Source organism: Pseudophryne corroboree, chromosome 12 (assembly GCF_028390025.1).
Source record: "Pseudophryne corroboree isolate aPseCor3 chromosome 12, aPseCor3.hap2, whole genome shotgun sequence".
Taxonomy (NCBI): domain Eukaryota; kingdom Metazoa; phylum Chordata; class Amphibia; order Anura; family Myobatrachidae; genus Pseudophryne; species Pseudophryne corroboree.
Window position 1 is genome coordinate 142,415,942 of NC_086455.1, and position 23,057 is coordinate 142,438,998.

The 23,057-nt window shown below is 43.2% G+C and overlaps 1 protein-coding gene across 7 annotated transcripts in view; it reads left to right on the top strand.

The window, feature by feature from the left end:
* Positions 1-10,578: 10,578 nt before the first annotated feature.
* FUT8 (fucosyltransferase 8) overlaps positions 10,579-23,057 on the top strand; it is a 374,060-nt gene continuing 361,581 nt past the window's right edge. For 4 of the 7 annotated variants that reach the window (XM_063948115.1, XM_063948114.1, XM_063948119.1 and 1 more), the window contains exon 1: positions 10,579-10,762. The gene's annotated coding sequence lies outside the window, so the exon portion shown is untranslated. Of the gene's footprint in view, positions 10,797-11,689; positions 11,710-23,057 lie in introns of those variants that run through there. The other 3 variants (XM_063948117.1, XM_063948123.1, XM_063948118.1) reach the window with 3 other exon arrangements.

Genomic DNA, 23,057 nt, shown 5'->3' on the forward strand with positions numbered 1-23,057 from the left:
GGCTTCTTGCATTTGCAAGCATACATTTTAGCTTAGTATCTCCCTTGCCCGTTTGTTTTAATGGTATCTTATCAATATTTACATGTGCCTTTCTAGAATTACCCTTACTGACTGCTATCCTCCTCCCTCCCTTTCCACCCCATCATACTTAATACCGTCTTCCTCACTACTATCTCTAATTGACCTTTTAAGACTTTCTAAACCCCCACTCCCTGATGTTAGTAGCCTCCCTTATGTTATGGATATAATTTTCTATATACCGTATTGTTGAGCCGTATTCATCATTAGGTAATAATTTGGGAATATCTTGGGTAATACTGTATTACCGTGTCAATATCCATGCAAATACCCTTGCACTTACCGGCTGATCTTTCGCTCCCCCTTCTCCATCCCCCAATTATTCACTACCCCCATCCTTACTGTTCTCACTGTTTGACCCGTAGTTTCTATCTAAACCCTCCCCCCAGGCTCCTAGTTTAAAAGCTCCTCCAACCTTCTAACCATCACTGCTGTGGTCATTGGAGAATCTTGTGTTATGTTATGTTTAGAAGAAACTGAAATATTTACAGTTAAAGATAAATTATTAGAACTTTTTATTTGACATAGCACTTTGATCCACAAAACATCAGTAAATAGACTACAAACAATTAATATAACATTGTTACTATGACCACATAACACCTTCATCCATAAAAAAAAAGAATCAGAAAACTGTTACATAACACCTTGATCCACTCGCCTCTTCAATTAAGTCACTTACCTCCTGAAATGCTTATTTGACATTCAGTATGAAGGATGTACTATATGGAGGAAAAGCGTAAACATACATAGACGTAACATTTTTTTTTAAAGTCAGCTATTTAGATACCTACTGTATCTCAGGAGACTGCGGACCCTATTCAGGTCGGATTGTAAAATTTGAGAAAACGCAATCTGGCTGATTATCGAATGACTGTGCATATGCAGCGTTCGCATTGTGTGTGCGCACCCATGATTATTTCTGCAAACGCATTGTGCTTCAACGCAATCGCATTTTGACAGGAAGCCAGCATTTAGGGGAAAAAACATAGCGTTTTGTGGGTGTCTTTGTAAAAACCCAGGAGTGGCAAGGCGTTTTTCGTGTGCGTCTCTGACATCAGCAATGACCACTTCCAGCCTCTTGCGTATGCCGAATTGTGGATGACCTTACCTCTCGCAGATGAAAACATTTTTCGAAGTTCTGGTATTTGCGTATGGTTATGAGATCACATTGTGCATTGTGATAAATTTGCTATTTCTGCAATGGCCATTTTTTCTCTATTTCTGGGTGGCAACTGATAATGTCAATTAATTATCATTAAACATAAAGCTATATACTATCACCTTGGAGCCGCTATGGTCGCTAGACCACGTGCTACGCACTTTGTACGCTATTTGCGTACAGAGACCCGCACGTGGTACGCACTTGGCGTACACATGCTGCGCTAAGTGTACGGAATACACACAGCGGGCGCACACGCAGTTGATAACCTTTTAAACCTTGTTAATAAACACAGTAAGAATATGCTTATACTCTAAACCTTAGTAGTCAAATACTACAATGATGTAACACTTAAAGACCTTAACAATGTGTATGCTGTTTGAGCGATTGAGACGCTAAGAAAGCCCTTTTCAGAGAAGTGAAAAACACAAGACCGGGTTTGGTTAAAACCACAGCAGCTCTAACACTGCCGTGGATTATTCAGAGATAAAGGGGAAAACAGTACAAGTTATACACTACAAACTAACATCAAAATCTAACACAATAACAGAGAATAAGATGGCCACAGAGAATATACATACATGAGAATGATTCGCAAGCGCGACCTGGATCCAGCCCTCAGCTATTCAGGAAGAAAGCCTTCAGAGTCAGTGAGTGAGAGCTGGCCAGGCAACAGTGGTCTTTATATACACAACATACATTTGCAATACAATGGTATCAGTAATCTCATTGTTCATTGGACACAAGGATGTGTCTCTACATTACAGCAAAGGTCATAGGTGGATTTGAACAGGTGGGCTGTGTCTTTCCCCAACTGCTCAGGTGGGAGGTATCCTCAGGATTCCCGCCGCATGTGTAATTTATAGCAAATACAGTTAATGTTCATAAACTACTTTTGTACATAACTATACGCAGGAGCGAGCGATCCTTTCCTAAATAACACCGAAATGTTACCCTTAAAATACCCTACAGCTGGATACTAGACACCATCTTTCAACCTTTATCTGACCCTTCCTATCATGCAAAGAGGAATCTCTCTGTCCAGGAACAGTTTAAACTAATCATACTTGCTGACATGGTCTAAGGGAATATTATCTACAATATGCACTATTTGGGTTAAATATGCTACGATCGAGTCGCACGCTACATGCTCACAAACTCTACCGTAAATGCGCATACCACGCGCCAGGCACATGGCCGTGGAAGCTCCGTTACGCAAAGTGCGAATATGCGCACGCACGGCACAGCGACTGCACGCATGTGCATGGGGTTAGTACAAAGCATTTGCATCATGATATTTTTCGACTTTGACACAACTATTTGATCACAGCAACCTGAATAGGGTACTACAGCCAGAAGAAATTAACTAAAATATTGACTTGACGTGTTAATAATTTGTATCCATAATTTCAGCAACAAACACCAAGGCAATATCATATTACTTTATGTTGTAGACATTTTGAAAATGGTATTATAACTATTATAACTTTTATCCAAACTTTTAGATTTCTATAAACCTGTATTGCTGGTAAGAGCAATATGGAAATTATTAATTTTGCTATCTTCAACTTTTCTTTAATTGGATTTCAATTTACTTCCAGTATTATTCTTTTACTTTTCTTCACTTTTGAACTTTTTTTTTTACAATGTAACTAATAGTGAGCACCAAAAGGCAATGGCACATGTAATGTAAGCTCGGGTCCTGCTGTGCACCTTACTTTGTGCACATACATTTCCACTAAAGTCTATGGGTTGGCAGAGCAAGATGATTTATTTATTATTTATTACCAGTTATTTATATAGTGCACACATATTCCGCAGCGCTTTATAGAGAATTGGCCATTCACATCAGTCCCTGCCCCAGTGGAGCCTACAATCTATATTCCCTACCACATGTACACACAGACACATTCATGCTAGGGTTAATTGTGTTGGGAGCCAATTAACCTACCAGTATATTTTTGGATTGTGGGAGGAAACCGGATTACCCAGAGGAAACCCACGCAAGTACGGGGAGAATATACAAACTCCACACAGTTAGGACCATGATGGGAATTGAACCCATGACCTCAGTGCTGTGAGGCAGTAATGCTAACCATTACACCATCCGTACTGCCCATGAGATGATGGAAAAAGATGGAAGAAGAATGGTTATGGCATGAGCTTGATAAAATGCATTCTTTGTTAAGTACATAACTGGACCATCTAATTGTCTGAGAAGATGTAATTTACCTGTTTTCTTCCCATTTCCTCAGGTGTTGCACATAGTAAACTAACCACACTGCTACTACTTGCAGGATTGTGACATACATCCTTTATGGGTGCCCATTTATTTATTTAAGCAACTTTATTATCACTTCCTCTCTTTTTGTTTAATTATACATATGTGTTGTCATACATCTATATGCCTGTGTGGATTCCCGTTGATGAGAACTTTTTCCTCATCTTTGGTACTTTTTCTTTCATTTTTCTAAATTTTGCATCTTAGTATGCATATAAAGGCTGATTCTGAGTATTTGATCAGTGTTTGGATCTATTGGTTCCGGCGGTCGCCTGCCTTTATGCGTCTGCCTTAATGAGACGCCTACTGTCAGAAACTGTAGATGCAGGAATACCGTTTGGAGCGTCTTTAGACCATCAGTATCACCAATCAAACTTGCACCAGCCCTGTGGCATCTGCAGATTCTCCATCAGAGTACAGTATGGCCACTACTGTATGTGAGCAGGTGTCTGTGTAAGACCATGTATGAACACAATTAGGACACATGCGCTTTTTCCCTCAATTTTGTATCCTAGTCCACATAAAAGGGGGTCATTCAGACCTGATCGCTCGCTAGCGTTTTTTGCTGCGCTGCGATCAGGTCAGAGCTGCGCATGCAGCGCAATGCGCAGGTGCGTCGTACGGGTACAAAGCGGATCATTGCTGTGCAATGGGTTTTACGAAGGATCCATTCGCACAGCCGATCGCAAGGAGATTGACAGGAAGAAGGCGTTTGTGGGTGGTAACTGACTGTTTTAAGGGAGTGTTAGGAAAAACGCAGGCGTGTCCAAACGTTTGCAGGGCGGGTGTCTGACGTCAATTCCGGCCCCGGATAGGCTGAAGTGATCGCAGCGGCTGAGTAAGTTCTGGGCAACTCAGAAACGACACAAAGTTTTTTTGTACTGCTCGGCTGCACACTTGCACAGATAAAATACACTCCACGGTGGGCGGCGACTATGCGAACGCAGGACTGCAAAAAAAAGTGAGTGATCAGGTCTGAATTACCCCATAGTGTACTGGGTACATAGAACTAGTATTTGTATAAAGTCACAGATTAAGCATAACGATGCATGGCGCAGATTGTATCCGACCTGTCTTTTGCCTGTTTAACCTAGATTGTGTACTTTTATTTCTCAATTTCGTTACTCTTTCCTCAGTTTTGATTCATAGGGGTAAATTTACTAAAGCTTCTAAAACAGAGAATTGGTGATGCTGCCCATAGCAACCAATCGGATGCTGTCTATCATTTCTCTATTGCCTTTTTAGAAAATGATAGACAGGATCTGATTGGTTGCTATGGGCAACATCACCAATTCTCTGTTTTAGAAGCTTTAGTAAATTTACCCCTTAGTCTGCTTATCGTGCACTAGGTACTTAGGATTAGTGTTTTGGCATGACTAAGTAGCAAAGTGCACGGTACAATAAATGGGGCTATTTGGCATGAATTGAGGATAGGTGTATATAGACACATCTGTATTCTAATTATTATTTTTATTTATAGTTCACTGCCACAGTTCCTTAGCACCACACATAGGGGGTAATTCCAAGTTGATCGCAGCAGGAAATTTTTTAGCAGTTGGGCAAAACCATGTGCACTGCAGGGGAGGCAGATATAACATGTGTAGAGAGAGTTAGATTTGGGTGTGGTGAGTTAAATCTGCAATCTAAATTGCAGTGAAAAATAAAGCAGCCAGTATTTACTCTGCACAGAAACAAAATAACCCACCCACATCTAACTCTCTCTGCACATGTTATATCTGCCCCCCCTGCAGTGCACATGGTTTTGCCCAACTGCTAAAAAATTTCCTGCTGCGATCAACTTGGAATTACCCCCATAGATAACAGTGCAAAATACTACATAGGAATATTAAGTATACTAGACCGTTTCAGAAAATTTACACATTTGAAGCATACATACAGTATTTACATAATTACGCACGCTACATAATTACGTAGAGGAGACAATAGGAGAGAGGACCCTGCTTGCGGAAGACAACCTCAAACAGCATCCAGTGTTATACATAAAGATATGATCAAATGGATTTTTTGTATAGCCACGTGACTCTTCCTGTATTTAATCCAGATACAATGTATAAATATGTCCTCATTCAATAAATGGTATCTCCATACTAAAAACTTTGTATCTCAACGTCCATTATAATGGATTGTATTCCTTGTGCTGGAAATTAATGCTGTTCAATGCACCGTACCTATTTGTTTAAGCCCTGAGAGAGAAGCTGTAATGGGCTATGTTCTAATTAAACAAATATCCTCCAGCAGGAATGAGTGGTGTACAGCCATACCTGTGATACTCTCTACTGCTGGCTAGGACGGGTGTGTCTCTTGGCGGTGAGCTCCAACCGCCAGGAAACGTTTCTGTAATGTGGCTGCGTCCAACTTTAACATTCCTGCTCAGCTGACAGCTCCGGTCTCCAATGCCTCCTTTAAGATGAGTGCCTCTAGCATATAACATCTCCGTAGCAAAAGTGAATGCAGGAGGATTTTCTGGATGTACTCAGCATGAATGGCAGGTTTCCACAGCAGCTGTACAAGTCCTTTGGGGGGTACAGGGGTAACTCAGACGCGTTTCGCACTCCAGGGTGCTTCCTCATAGAATGATTCCCCCAATATTCACTGAAAATCCTTATATCCCCACCTTCCCAATTGGACTCATATTCTCATTGGTCAAAAATACCTGCACAGGTGTAGTAGATCATGTATCACTGGATGCTTTTGTATTAACCAGCAGAATGCCAATCCTTACTTAAGACATACTTTTCATTATTTATTTAACATTCCGATACGGTCAAGGAGGAGCTTTCCCATAATACACAACACAATTGCAAAAATATGATATATATTCTCCCAAATAGATATAAAACAAAATATAAAACAACAAATATATAACATAGGTATAAAATTCAAAAAAGACAAATATAAAATGCCACAGGTCCTAAATTGAAATTGAACCAAGAGCTTGCTTGTTCCCAAGCGAGTGTCTAAACCACTAGCCCATATGATGGCTTAATACAGGAAAACAGTTTTTTTAATATCCCTATAGTATTATTTTCATTGTGATCTTCATTTAAACTGGAGTTTCTATAAAACCTACAGAGATAGAAAACGTCATACTTTCATTGCATATTTGTGATGATGGCTGTAATAATTCTATAATTGAATTTCTTGAACTTCCTTCAAAAAACTGTGAAACCCCATGAGTGGTGACTGAGCTGCCAAACCCAGGATGGGTCACTAATACCAAATCTCCAGGAGGGCACTCAAGAGGCACAATTGCAGGAGGGGTTCTAGAAGCTGGTACCTCAGGAGGGGACTTGGGAGGCATACCCCAGGAAGGAACTCAAGAAGCATAGCCTCACTGGAGGTTCTGAAGGCTACAGCTTCAGTGGAGGTTCCAAATGTCACAGCCTCAGCAAAGGTCCCGAAGGCCATAACCCCAGGAGGAGTCCCGAAAGCCATAACCCCAGAAGGGGTCTCGAAGGTCATAATTCCAGAAGGGGTCTCGATAGCCATGGTCCCAGAGAGAGAGTCCGATGATCCGATCCCAGAAAGAGAGTCTGATGATCCAGTCCCAGAGTCCGATGATCCGGTCTCAGCAAGGGAGTCCGATGATCCGGCCTCAGCAAGGGAGTCCGACGATCCGGTCTCAGCAAGGGAGTCCGATGGTCCGGTCTCAGCAAGGGAGTCCGAGGTGCCGACCCCAGGAGGGGCATCGGATATAATGGGTCAGTTCCAGAAGGGTCTTCTGAATCTGTGGCCTTGGAAAGGTTGTCTGACTCTGCATCCCCTGAAGGGACAACTGACTCCAAAGCCTCAGAAGAGGCATCTGTGTCCATGTCAAGTCTTGTAGCTTCATGTGGGGCATCCGTCTTAGTATCAAGTCATGTAGCCCCAGGAGGGACATCTGTCTCAGAATCAAGTTTTGTAGCCCCAAGAGGGGCGTCTGTCTTAGCATCTAGTCCAGTAGCCCCAGGAGGGGCGTCTGTCTGTGTCTCAATCCCTGTAGCTCCTTGTGGAGCATCAGATCCTGCCGAGTTACCAGCAGAGGAGATTTCTGTGAAGACCTCAGGAGGGGTAGATTCAGTCAAGTCTCCTGAAGGAGAGAGTCCAGTCATGACCTCAGATGGAGTTGTTCATGCCATGTACCCTGAAGAGACTTCTAGACACTCAGCTTCTGTAAGAACTTCTTACCCTGTAAGATCTGGAGAGCAATCCCAACAAGTTTCCTCAATAGGGAGTACACAATCTCTTTCTACACACCAAGATCCAGAGCTGGTTCTCTTCTATGGGAAACTGGAGCAATTTCATGAACTCAAGTTGCAGTCCTTAGATACGGCTTCACTCTGTACTCAATCAGAGATTGTGTTGCTTCTTCTCATGTCCTTTAGAGGGGAAGCTAGAAAGTGCGCTGACCAATTAATCTCATCAGGAGATCCTGTACTGCAGGACTTGAAGGCTTTCTCCCAAGCCGTGGTCAAGAGGTTTGGTGGATTGGAGGTTGTTCATCCTGCAAGTTCTGCTGAGAACCCAGTGTCCAACAAAAAGGATCAAGCTTATAAGTACCAGGCTTCTGATGTTCCACAGGAGGATTTAAGTCCATCTAATTGTGAAGATCCATTGTCGGATTTGGTCTCGGATTCCTCGGATGATGTATCTACATCAATAATTTTAGATGGGGACTTAACCCACTGTGTTGCTCTAGTGAATCACTTGGTTACCATAGGCATTACTTCAGCTAACATTGTTTTACATCTCATCTGCTCCTTTAAGGGGAGGCCTTTTGAATGGGCTTGTAGACTCATTAAGGCAGAGGATCCCATACTTCTGAATCTTCCAGCATTTTCTGAGGCAGTCATCAAGGAATTTGGTCCCAGAGAACACCCTCCGGATTTTCTCTAAGTTACCTGTCTCACATACCGAGAATCTTTCGCTGTCTTCAGAATCAGTCCGAAATCCTTATGCCATAGCCTTGACAGTAGGAAGTGCTTTATTTCCTTCTGCCTGCAGTATTTCTTCTGAAATTTCAGCCCCCAAGGTTAGAAAACCAATCTTGGGATCAACCCCAGACTCCAACTCAGATTATGGCTCTAAAGACGATGAAAGTCCTTTGCTGGAAGGTACCATAAGTTCAGATAATGTTTGGGGAATTACCTTGGTCAGACCTCTGGAATCATGTAAAGAGAGGAAGATGAAGTCTCGTCGGAATTCTTGAGTGTACTTGTTTTGTTTTCAGTTCCCTTTGGCCCTGATGGGGAGTCCGGAGTCCACCCTCAAGGGGGAAGGGGTACTGTCATGAACCACCGCTGTGGCTCATTCCTGTTTGCATTCTGTTTGTTTTTATGTTCGCATTCCAGGTTTTCTCATGTACGTGTTTAGGCCATTATGTGGTGAGTCTGTGTAACTGCAGCCTGTCTCCTGTTTGTGTGGCCTGTGCAGTCTCACCTGTCAGATAATTAGGCCATTACCTTGTCTCTGGCTTCCAGCCATCCTGATTGGGGCTTGCTGTTATAATCCTGAGCATATTACTCATGTTTTAATTGCGATCGCATTGTTAAATAAGGGAAGCCCCCCTGCCTGCGCAGCCTGGCAGCATTCAGGTAGCTGACATTTCCCCCATCACGCGGCTGATAGGAAACGGCCCGAAGCCACCCCTGTTTCCGACGCCATGCCCCCACAATGCTGCCCCTGCCTGTCAATCATGCAGAGGTGTTCGCATCAATGTGATCGCATTGTCCTGTCCACGCATGCACAGACCGTGTCCTGTGCATGCGCAGTGGGCAGGGAATCAGCAGTATGCGATCGCATCTATGGTGCAATCCATACTGCGGTGTATACTGTACTAGATATGGTGACACTGTGTAAGGTTCTGTACAGTATATAGTAGCGGTGATGTAGCGCTAACACTGTGTGGTGTTTAAAGTGGTGACAGTAGGGACACTGTGTGGTGTATAATAGATGTAGTGTCACTGGGTGTGTAGTGACACTGTGTAAGGTATAACAGCAGTGATGTAGTGACACTGTGTGGTGTATAATAGATGTAGTGACACTGTGTGGTGTATAATAGATGTAGTGTCACTGTGGGGTGTGTAGTGACACTGTGTAAGGTATGACAGCAGTGATGTAGTGACACTGTGTGGTGTATAATAGATGTAGTGTCACTGTGGGGTGTGTAGTGACACTGTGTAAGGTATAACAGCAGTGATACTGTGTGGTGTATAATAGATGTAGTGACACGGTGGTGTATAATAGATGTAGTGACACTGTGTGGTGTATAATAGATGTAGTGACACTCACTCTGTGGGGTATAATGTGGTGACAATGGAGACACTGTGTGATGTGTAATAGATGTGGTGGCACTGTGGGGTGTGTAGTGACACTGTGTAAGGTATAACAGCAGTGATGTAGTGACACTGTGTGGTGTATAATAGATGTAGTGACACTGTGTGGTGTATAATAGATGTAGTGTCACTGTGGGGTGTGTAGTGACACTGTGTAAGGTATAACAGCAGTGATGTAGTGACACTGTGTGGTGTATAATAGATGTAGTGACACTGTGTGGTGTATAATAGATGTAGTGACACTGTGGGGTGTATAATAGATGTAGTGACAATGTGTGGTGTATAATAGATGTAGTGACACTGTGTGGTGTATAATAGATGTAGTGACACTGTGTGGTGTATAATAGATGTAGTGACACTCACTTTGTGGGGTATAATGTGGTGACAATGGAGACACTGTGTGATGTGTAATAGATGTGGTGGCACTGTATAAGACTGTATACTGTAGAGCTAACACTGAAAGGCATTAGTGAAATCACGCCGGCCGCTGTAGTAGCAGTGACCCTGCAGTGTGTATGTGACACAAGTAAGCACAGTACTATATACACCTCGGTGTCCCGCTAGCCGTATGTGTGTGGCAGCAGCAGCGATCACACAGCGGCGGCCACAGGCGAGAGAGCGGCAGCAGCAGCAGCGCTCGGCTCGGGGGTGTCGCAGCCCAGGCAGCAGCTGCTTTTGTCCCCCCCGCCCTTCCGTATCGCCCCCGTTGGTCGCACACACAGCACTCGGCGCATGCGCGCTGTCTCCGCTCCCCGCCCGCTCCCTCCTCCCCCTCTCCCCGGTGTCAGTGTCTCTCCGCTCTCCGCCCGGAGCTGCTGCTGTAGCTGGACACTGGGCGGGGGGCTTCCAGCGTGCACTGCGAGCGGCGCCAGACACCTCACCGGGGATACTGTCTGCCAGACGCCGGTACGTGTGCCAGGGGGATGCTGCCTCCTCCGGGGTGTGTGACACTGAGGGTTTGTGTGCGGGTGTGCTGATGCTGTGTGCACGGGGTATGTGCATTCTGTGCTGTGCCCCTAATAGCTGTCATTGTTGCAGCCGGCTAGCTCCTGCCTCCTGTGCAGCGGCTGCAGCGGGTGATGGGGAGAGCAGTGGCCGCTGTGGGCATCTCTGTGTTTTGCATTTGCTGCCACTTGCTGTGTAGATGGAAGTGCAGCCCGGCTGTGATGCTTCCAGTGACCCCATTTGCACGATGCATGCTGTATGGTTGGTTATATGTTACACATGTTGCTCTGTGATCTCTGCCAGTGCTGGAACCTGTGTTGCAGTGCTGCCCGTCATCTCCCCTGTGCTGTAGGATCACACATAGGCGTAATCTCTCTGATCCTGGCACGACAGCCCATGTGCCCAGGCTCTCTGCATCCTCTCTGGCCAGCCAGATGTGTCCACAGGCATCTTTCCTCCAATCCTGCCAAACAGCCCTGTCTGCGTCTTACTCGCATCACTGAGGCGACAAAAGTACAGTGCTCGGGTGCCCTGACTACTGCCGTTACCATCTCCTCCTGTACTTCTGTGTGTCACTCAGTCACTAATCTGGGTTCAAAGACTATAGACCGTGCCATTTTTTGCGCCGCGAATCGTTATGCATGACCTGCGATTTTTTTTTTTTTTTTTTACCAGCTCATGTGCGACAAGTACTAATGTAGTGTGCCTGTGAGCGACTTTGTGTGCGGCTACGATGTGAATAAGTTGCAAAACTTAGGGAAATGTGCAAATCTCCATTTGTGGTTGAGCGTATAAATCACGCCAGGCATGTCGCGCAATATGGTGCAAAAACGCTCGGTGATAAAGACGCATCTATAGGTTACATGATCAGATGCTGTGTGATCCTCTGCCAGTGGCCCCTGCTGCAGGTTGGTACACCAGTCGCTATGTGTTTGTATCTGGTTGCTGTGCAAAATATTGATGGCTATTTTGGGAGTGAGATGTTTTTATTTTATGTATTTTTCTATGAAATGTAATGATCACCATGGAACACTATACTACTATGCTTTCTTTAAAGCGTGAACCTGTTCCGTAAGGCTGTAAAGGGGGGGAATTATCATTAAGGTAGTGGTATGTTTACAGCTATTTAAGCCAAAAGAGGATTGCAATTCAGGATGTACAATCTGTTTCAGCTTGTGTGTGCTTTTGTTTAAACCGTTGCTAAATGTACCAGAAATATTGTTTTTCTTTGTGGCATCCTTTTTGCATTGCTTGTATTTTTGCCATGGGAACAAATAGCTTTCTCTGTTCTAGCATTCTTTGGCAGATGGTGAACTCTGTGTTTAAAGGGTGTTTAGAATTGCTTGTATACTGTATGTAGCACTCGCTGCTGCTGCTACTTGATGACCAGGCTTCAACTTTGCAATTAGTTGACACGCATTTGTTTAGCTTGTAGACATTTTCATATGTAAATGAATAATACTTTAATAAGGTGGATTATCCAATATTTACTTTGCGTCTAAATGCTAACTTTACGCTTGGAGATCACCGTGTCATTTTTGTAAGACTTTCATTAAATACACTTCAGGGCAGAGCAGGAATTTAAATTATTTTTTTCCCTTTGCTTTTCTGCTTTATAGAACAAATGTGCAGATAAGCTTTGCAGTAAGTTGTTATCACGTGACACATACTTTATCTGCCTGCAGTCACTTGCTTTCCAGATAAATGTTCACATTTTATATATCTGTCCAATCTGACCAAGAAGTCATTGCCAGTAAGGCTAGGCATACACTATGCAGTTTTCTCTAATTATCAGGCTGATCAGCTGATACTGTAATTGGATAGTGTATACAGTATGTAAGATTGTTACGGTGTTCTTAACTGAAATGCTCAAAACGCTTCTGATTGGGTGAAAAATACAGTGTGTGCTGCACATGCTCTATCGTTGGCGTTTTACAGATCAAAGGAAAGAACACATTGAGCAACAAATTGCTCAGTGAGTACGGGTGCGTACTGATCAGATAATCGCTTTGTTATATCACAGCTTTTATCGAATCAGCAGCACCCGTTGCGTAGTGTGGGGTTTTTATCTATTAAAGCAGTGGTTACCAAACTTTTTTGAATCACGGTGCCCTAGACCGTCAAAAATGTATCAAGGCACCACTAGGCCAAATGTTTCTTATTGAGAAATTCAAAAACTGATATTAACTTAAATTGTGTTTATATGTCATCCTTAGGGTCAGTAATGTGGTAAGGGACAGGATTTGCTTCTATTTGTCTACATATATCATGATTGTTTGCTACTAGCACTGGTTTTGCCTGTTTTATTGGCCATAAATAATTTGATTTGGCCCTGGACCACCAAACCAAGGCACCCCTGCAAGTACCTCAAGGCACCCCAGGGTGCCTAGGCACACAGTTTGGGAACCACTGTATTAAAGTTTAAATGGGTACAGTGTATTTTGCAGTTTTAAACCTTATTCACCCTGTAGACATTTTTAGTTCAATGTTATTTGTAAAATTTCATCCTATGAAAAAAAAATAAGCAAAAATGCACTGAGCCTTTTATCATTTAACAGAGTGACAGTCAACCCAAATTTTGGGGGCCTCAATGGCAGAACTATAACCTTCAACAGAGCAGCACATTATGCTTAAGGCGCAAATCGGGTGGTACTGTAAGTGTGGCATATAGCCAGAGCTTACTCAGTAAGTAAATCGTGGGTAATTGGATTGGCCCCTTAATCACACCATTAAATTAAATTGGAACATTTAATCAATATCTTATCAGCAGGTTTGTCAAATACATCTTACAAGCTGCAACAAACGGTATACGTTTACTTTACCGGCTGTCAGGGTACCGACACTGGAATCCCGACAGCTGGTAATGCCAGCAGCCGGAATCCCGGCGCACAGGCGCTATTTCCATTCGTGGGTGTCCCCAACACCCATAGAGGGGGAATAGAACCTGTCGCGAGCCCGCAAGGGTACTCTTTACGCTTGCCCCGCTGGCGACCGGGATGCCGCTGTCTGTATGTTGGTGGCCGGCCGCCGGTAAATCACTCTGAACCCCAACAAACAGATATGACTTAGTAGGAAGGAGCTGGAGGCTGAGAATGAGGTTCGGGTGGTCACTTGTTGCCTAACACTGATTTACAACATCTTTTAGCCACTCTTTCAGAATTATCTGCGAATATGATTTTTGTCAAAAGATCGATAGCTGGCCTTATGTAATATAAAAAGATTTAGTCTTGTCACTTTGTATGTGGTACTGTTTGAGGTGCAATGCCAGTTTACCTCTGCATGATTACTCTGTTGGGGAGATTTATATAACCGCCATTTCCAAAATATTGTCTCCTTCCTTAGCCAGTTAGGCAGAACCTCAGTGGTCACTAGTGACAGAGGAAGGGAGGGGTGGAGTCTTGAAGCATTTCTGCTCTCTTCATCGTATATCATATGACTGTGGTTGGCATGGTAATTGCATGACTCTTAATGGCAATAATAGCATATTTAGTCAAACCCCTATTGAACAATAAATGTCTTCTTAAAGTATCCATAGTGATTTATGTTATAACACTTTTTGTAAAGGGGATTTGAGCCTTAAATGATTCCACACTACAGATGAATTTAAATGCATACTGAAAGTTCCTCTTTTGAAACCCAGTTGGACCAATATATAGATTGCAAGCAGGGCCATTTTACCTTTTTGTCTGTCTGTTATTTTACCCAGTCTTGTTCTGTTACTGATTTGCTCCCAAAGAGCTATGGAATATGTTAGCACTATATAAGAAAATATTCATAATAAATAGTATTGCAGCATTCAGTAAAATCAGGTGCAAAGAATTCTTTTTTTCAGTACTGGGTACCATAACTCCTGCGGTGACGGAGATGTAGGACACGTCAAGGCTGTGCAAGTTAAGCGTTTTCAAAGCGGCCTACCAGAGATTTACCATTTAGATAGCTACATCGTTTTCTGTCCTGCTAGGTTAGCACAGATTTCTTTAAACACATAAGTGTTCTTATTGCTTCATTGCTCAGCCCTTTCGTTGCCAGAGGGAGGCTGCAGATCCTCACTCTAAAATGTTCTGCAAACCCCTCTGTTAACACAATAGTTCAGGTTGACTGACAGCTGAGGAAGAGAATCAGACAAATTGTGAGATTTTCACATCCAGATTGAGGAACAGGACATAGTCTATTTATAGATTAGTCCTACATTCTCTCTGCATTATTCTGTTGTATCCCAGTATCTTATTGTGTCTTTGGGTCCATACATAAATATAAAAATACAAAAGACTAGTATATCCGAGGCGTAAATTGTATCTGCCAAACACTGTTTGATAGCCTGTTATTAACAGTGCATTACGATTTTATACTTATAAAGACACATTACTTTGAAAACGTTCTGCTTTACCTAAGGCATTGTTGAAATTAGTTATTGGTGGGCGCTGTCCTTTGGGCTGACGTTCTGTATGTTTACAGAATTGGACTATTCAGAGCCGAGATGAATCTGTTTCACTAACCTGGTTGCTTTTGAAAACTTGGCCGCTGCACAAAAAGTAAAGTGAGAAAGTACAGCTGGGTACACAGTGGAGTGCTGTCTGGCCGATTTGCCATTATGTAACCACAAATTGCCTACATCACTTGGTGTTTACGGGTGATTGCGTGCTCCTGCGTTCGCTAGTGACAGACGCTACTTACCGATATCGCTAGCGACCTTGTTTATGCCTATGGAAAGTTATTTTAATGTGTACACTTAATGCCCATAACTCCAGTGTGTACCCAGCTTAAGAGTTTCTACATTCATATTCATACTTCCGCTAATATTGATGAATATTTGATATCTGAATTAAAGCTGGTTCATCCCATGGATCCGGGTATGCTGTAGACATTTGTCTACGAACATTTGAATGAAAAGTCTCAACTTGCCAATTGTGTCTTTATTGGCCAACCCCCTTTTTTTCAAAATTAGGGGTCAATTCAATTCAGAGTGAATTAAATAGTCCCGGGAAGCTACTCAATTCAGCGCGATGCTAAGTCGGAGAATGCCCATATTCGTTGGCTGAACAGGGTGTTTAGTCACGAGAATGGGCATTCTCCAACTAAAGTACCTAGCGCATTGCTGTTTGCGTTGCCCTAGGGCACAAAACAGCATCACCGACCTAGTTTTGTCTGATTTCTGTTTGCACCCCTGGAGGTGTGCAAGACGAAATCCACTAGTGAGGGATAACATCGCACTGAATTAAATAGATCCGGGAGCTCTTTTCCGGTGCTATTCAATTCGCTCTGAATCGATCCTTCAGGACTGCACCTCTAGAAATTGATTTAATAGTTGTTATATGTGATTGCTTATATTCTGTGTTAAAAATGCATTGCAGAAAATGTACTTTTTGTATTGCTCACTGCTCTGGGCGGGTGGTAGTCATGTGACCGCCGGTCGGCTGACCGACAGTCACATGACCTCCTCCGTGAGCCCGATGGTCGGCATGCCGACCAACAGGGACTATTTCCACTCGTGGGTGTCCACGACACCCATAGAGTGGGAATAGAACCCGTGGCGACCGCAGCGAGCCCGCAAGGGGCTTGCTGCACTCGCCCCTCCCCGCCGGGATCCCGGCGTCGGTAAGGTGACCGGCGGTCAGGAGACCGCCGGTCACCCGTACTACACCCCTCTGGGCGGCTTCCTGCTCTCAGCTGCTGTAGAAATTATGGTATGTTGAAGTGAAAGCGTTTCTTTTACAGATTTGCAACACTGAATTGTAAAGAGTTGGGGGTAGATGTCCTTTGCAGTGAAAGGAGTGGAGAAGTGAGCCTGTGGAGAAGTTGCCAATAGCAACCAATCAGCTGTTCTTTATACTTTTATATTATGTCAATTGTAAATGTTACTTCAATGCTGATTGGTTGCGATGGGCGACGTCTCCACTGGCTCACTTCTCCAGTTTTATCACTGCTTAGTACATCTTCCCCTTGGTGAGCTTTGCTGCTACAAAATCTACCTCTGTTTCTGAAGTAAATATATACTATCCTGTGCTTTACTTGGTATATAGTTCCCTTCTATGGGACTTCACCATTTGTCCCATCTTTGTAAAGTCCTGCGGAATACAGATGTAGCCATGCTTATCTTACTGGAATTAATAGCGCGATTGCCGGCTGCGAATAGTCACAGCCTGGCATTTCATGCAGCAAGCCGTGTTGCAGCATTGCTGCATCGCAGTAAGATAAGCATGGCTACATCTGTATGTGTGCCCTATATAAATAACTGGTAGTAATAATAATATTATTTATTATTATTATTAATAACTTGTTTTAAGGAGCACAGCGTCCATACTTAAATTTTGTTGAATATTCTGACAGCTATCTCTGGCAGCTCTGGAGTAAGGAATCTTTTGATGTTGCAGCTGCTGGTTGGAGGAGGAAGGCAAAATGTAAGAAAACCCATTGATTAGCTCTATCTAACAGTTCATACCGTTCGTTTAGCTCCATGGATAGACAGGTTCTCAAACTTGGTCCTCAGAACCCCACACGGTCCATGTTTTGCAGGTCACCTGTAGATTTTTAAAATGTGGCAGTTGGTGATACACAGAGCAGCTGCTGGGTGACATGGAAAACGTGAACCGTGTGGAGTCCTGAGGACCGAGTTTAAGAGCCACTGAGATAGACCATTCTTCCTATGCTACTATGCCTATGCTGCTCAGTAACAAGTAATCTGTCGCTCACTGCACATGTTGCTCAGAATTATGGTAGAGCGGTGTTGTTTAACTTCCTTCACCCTGAGGGCGGAATTCTCTAGACTATATTGTAGTTCTCTACTTCTTAAGTAAACAACTCAGTGTTTATGTTCAGTTATTTAATTGGTAGCCTCTCATTTACGCAGCACACTGGATGTGCATTTATGAGCCCGGGCTGTCTGTGCAGCAGACATCCAGATGCAGGACTACTGCCTGATCTCTAGAAAGGATGCAGGATCCCGGCAGTCACAATGCCGACAGCGCGATCATGAGCAATCAAGCCCCTGACAGTCGGCATGCCAACTAACAGAGACTATTCCCACATTTGTGGGCATCTACGACACCCATAGAGTGGGAATAAAACCTGCAAGGGGCTCTGTTGCGCTCCCCCCCCCCCCCCCCCCCTTCTGCCTGCCGGCATTCTGCGGTCGGGATCCCGGGGTCAGTATGCTGATCTCCAGATCTCCACTGCCGGTCTCACAGCCCCAACCACTCTAGAGGCCCCTCTGCAAAGTAGTAGGAGGGCACCTACAATTGTTGGAGATGTGGTACACTGCGAAATGTGGCATCAAATCCAGCTGCTACCATGTTAGAACCCAATCTATCAATAAATCAATTTTAACTGTTTTTTTCTACTAACTTACTACATGGTTTAGCTTCAGATGGGTCTTAAATTTATTATGTGACATGGGACTGTAAGTCTGAACTCTTTGTATGCTCAAAGCTTTTTATTTTTGTAAGATTTGGCACAGTGCACTTAGAAATGTGGCTCTCTGCTGAAATGTAACTGGTAAGTTGGGTATACACAGGAATAACCAGCAATTGTTCTGACTTGTCCATTTTCATTTGAGCCCAGAACAAGTGAGATGGAGCATACATACACACACTGCAGTCTTGCTAATGACCGAGTGATATATCACATAGGGCCTAATTCAGACCTGATGGCTCGCTAGGGTTTTTTTTGCACTGCTGCGAACAGATAGTCGCCGCCCATAGGGGAGTGTGTTTTCGCTTTGCAAGTGTGCGAATGCATATGTAGCAGAGTTGTACAAACAGATCTTGTGCAGTCTCTGCACAGCCCAGGACTTACTCAGCTGCTGCGATCGCTTCAGCCTGTCCGGGACCGGGATTGACGTCGGGAACCCTCACTGCAAACACATGGACACGCCTGCGTCTTTCCAACCACTCCCAGAAAACAGTCAGTTGCCACCCACAAACTGCTTCTACTTGTTAATCTCCTTGCGATCGCCCATGCGAATGGATTCTTTGCACAAACCCAACGCTGAGCGACGATCCGCTTTGTACCTGTGCGACGCACCTGCGCATTGCGGTGCATGCGCAGTTCTGACCTGATCTCAGCGCTGCAAAAAATGCTAGCGAGCGATCAGGTCTGAATTGCCCCCTTTGTTTGGCTTATCGTTGCTCCTGTACACACTAGAACATCCTTGATGCCACTCTATGTTCTAGGGAGTGTCACGAAGGTGATGTCAAAGCGGTCTAACATATCGTTTGTCATCTGGTTTGCCGTGTACACTGCAGGATAGGCACCAAATCTCTAGTGATATCGCTAGGTTTGACGTGCAGCACATCAAACCTGATGACTTTGCATGCGACAGCGGGTGCGCGCATATTGAGTGTAGTGTACACACTGAATGATGTAGGGGATTTGTTGTTACGGAATAGCAAATCGGGCACAATGCGTTCCATTAACAAGCGGACAAGACTTGATAAAAGCCAGGTCAGATCTGGTGCATAAACTCATGTATTCCTGCAGAGTGAAAACAGTTGTGTCCTTATGCGGTCTAAGTAACCGCCCTGAAAAGTTCCATTTACTCACCACTCTACCTTTAATAAGTTTGCTTAACAAAAAGAGAACTTGTTTTTTTGCACTTCCTACTTTGGGGTCGATTTAATTGTTTTTCCCTGCAGCTACCACCAGGGGGCGCAAAATGGAGTAATTAAAGTGTTGCTCCGTTTAGAAGCCCAGTAGCTGCGGGTCTGACATTTTTTCTTGCAGCCTCTTGAGGTGCGATAAAAAATGTGTGGAAATTCCGCAGTTTGGGCGTCTAAACGGGAGTTTGGACGCCTAAAGCAGGGAGTTTAGATGGGTTTAGCCGTTGTAGGCAGCTAAACCCGGTCTGTTTGGGCCCGTCATGCGCGAGGTGTGCTGGGAAATCTGCAATGTTGTTCTGCTGTCACGTTTGCTGCAATTGGGTTGTCCCCCATTAGGTGCTTTGGTATCTTCATTCTCATGTTTGTCTGATGGAAAGAGGCCATGACATAGTGCATAAAAAAAAAAGTAAAATGAGTCATTAAAATGTACAGTAGTATTAATGTGTCTACGAGTACGTGGTAGACTTACTGTCTTAAATGACTAATATTTGAATTGATATTGAGGGGGCGAGTCAATTTACCAGGCGGTATTATGACGCAAGCTATCCAGCAGGACATTGTTCCTTTGTATACAGTACACTTTGCACGGTTGTGTTTGCTCAGCACCACTGACTGCCATTACTCATAGGTGTAGTAGATAGTGGAGGTCAGCGTGTGTTACCCATTCCCCTGAGCACGTTGAATTGGTTTAGCTGGAAGATCAAGAGTTTTCTTTTCCACATTCTCAGTGTATCCAGGGTGTTGTCCTCACCTACTTATTGATCTTTTTTTTTTTTTAAATGTGCTTTGTGTCTCATATAGCCTTATATACAATATTACAATAGTGTCAGATACAATGTGAATAACAAAGGACTATAAGTTTAGCATATATCTCTTGTTGCTTGCAGGACAGTGACTATGGGGTTCTTGCCTATTTATTTTTTTGTTTGGTTATAAACATGTCAGTGAGAGGGTGTGGATTTGTTTATACAATGAGGTGATTCCTCACCCATCTCCCCCTCACACAAAATGGGGTCAGTGCCCCTGTAGTAGATTGTTATACATGTCTGGATGAGACTGTAAGCTCTCACAAGTAGGGCCCTCTTCCCTCGTGCTTATCCTTTTCTCTTGACCGCACCAAATCCTGCCATTTTTTGCCACCCTAAACTTACTTCAGTGTCATCTGATGATGTAGCTGTGTTTATTTACCCTGTGTTTATTTGTCCTATGTTGTCTTAACTGTAATGGTGCGTACACTGGCCAATATATCAGCCATTCTATTGAACGACCTATATATCGTGGGTGCTTCGGCCAGTGTGTACGAACGATACGTCTGTGAACGCCGTCGTTCAAAAACATATCGCGTCGGCCCTGCAGCACAGCCGATGACCTATATCAACTGATATATTGGTGCACTTCTCTGTGTGTACGGGCGGTCAGCTGACCGCCTGCACACATGCTGCACCAGCCGACGGTGATTGACAGCTGAACTGGGCGGGCGCATGTAAACACCCACCCAGTTCATGACGTCAGTCCTGACAGATTTGGCAGTGTGCAGAACACACTGCCCGGTCTATCTACAGATATATTTGCAGATATATCTACTAGTGTGTACCCATCATTAGTCACTGCTTTCATGTTTTATTTTTATGTTTTTATAAATAACGGATGATAATAATTAATAATAATAATAATAATAATAATAATATTGTTGTTATTAAGTCCTAGAACTCAAATATAGCTGTGGTGCTTAAAAAATATAAAATAGAAAACCGGTGTCTGGAGGAATAAAATTCTAATACTCCTAATTGGAGTATTAGAAATCGTCCTGCACATGCTCAGAATAGGGGGCCTAATTCAGACCTGATCCCTAGGCTGCGTTTTCGTACAGCGAGCGATCAGGTCTAAACTGCGCATGCTTATGCACCGCAATGCGCAGGCGCGTCGCACAGGTAAAAAAGAAAGAGAAAAAAGAAAGACTCTGTGTTGGGGCACTCTTATGATTGTAGTCAGACAATAAAACTTAACTTTTTAATTCAATATTTAAATAATAAGATTAAGTAGCACACGACTTCAAAGAGTTATTTTATGTATATATGCAAATTACCAGTTTATTTTGCATAATTGACACCCCATAAACGGAGTTGTACTTGATAGTGAACAACTGCCTAGGTGAAAATATTTGACTTAATAAATAATTACTCGAATGTCAATGTCTATACTCAGTATCACAAGACAGATTAATTATCCCCACAGGGTTCATCGTTCAGCGGTCTCTATAGTTGCAAATAATTTCTTAATATCGTCACTCTCAAAGGTACAAGTCATATATCTCAGTGAGTAAAAGTGTTGCCTCTATGGGTACTTAAACACCTGCTGCTCTACGTTGAGACAGTGGTGTTACCACAAGGCTTTTTAATTCAAAGGATTAGTACCTCCTTGAGGTCTAACCATCAAAAAGATATTGGTTACAAAGCCTGTATCTCTAAATGCCCCTTAGTATCTGGTATCCCCTTTGTTGTGGGGGATCATGATACCTAAAACGGATCCATATCACATACCCCTCATATTTTTATAAAGAAGGTCTTACATAGAGTGTCCAGGTAGGCACTGAAAATTAGATTGAAAATAGATGGTAGGTGGGTAGTTTCCTTCTGCTGTTCAGCATATAGGTTTACTGCACTTGGTATTTATTGTGGGTCCCCCCCATCAATTACTTACCAGGCCTACCAGAGATTGGCTTCCAAGATCGGATGAGATTGGGTTTATCCTGTGGAGTATGGCAGTAATCTTTGCTGAATGAGTGAGTACTCTTACCAAGCAGGAAAGAAGTGCTTCTGCTGTCCAACCGGATGAGAGAGCACGATTTAGAATAAAGAAAAGAGAAGAAAGAAGAATAGAGGAAATGACAAATGATAATGCAGCTATCCAAGTTTTACAGGTAAAGATATGCGTAAGGTTGGCAATCCACGGTTACATAGTCTTATTCGCGGCAAAATGACCAAATTGTGACATGAATTAAGTTCAAGAATCATATGAGAAACTGTATGTTCAAAATCTGAACCAGGGATGCACCTGGTTGATAAATGAGACAGCTCCTATAATTAGGAGACCGATATATTGACTGAAAACAGAGGCTTATCCTGCTGCAGAGAAATTCTGGTATATCACTCAAACTAATCGTCTGAGTGCAGAAGAAGAAAACACTTATTTCTTACAACTGATTTGCTGTTTACCAGCAAGGGTTAAATAAGATTATAGGTGGATATTTGTCCTAGAGTATGTGATGTTCGGCTGTTGTACAGGTTGAGTATCCCTTATCCAAAATGCTTGGGACCAGAGGTATTTTGGATATCGGATTTTTCCGTATTTTGGAATAATTGCATACCATAATGAGATATCATGGCGATGAGACCCAAGTCTAAGCACAGAATGCATTTGTTTCATATACACCTTATACACACAGCCTGAAGGTCATTTAATACAATATTTTTAATAACTTTGTGTATTAAACAAAGTGTGTGTACATTGAGCCATCAAAAAACAAAGGTTTCACTATCTCACTCAAAAAAGTCTGTATTTCGGAATATTCCGTATTTCGGAATATTTGGATATGGGATACTCAACCTGTATCACATATATTAACTGAAAACAGAGGCTTATCCTGCTGCAGAGAAATTCAG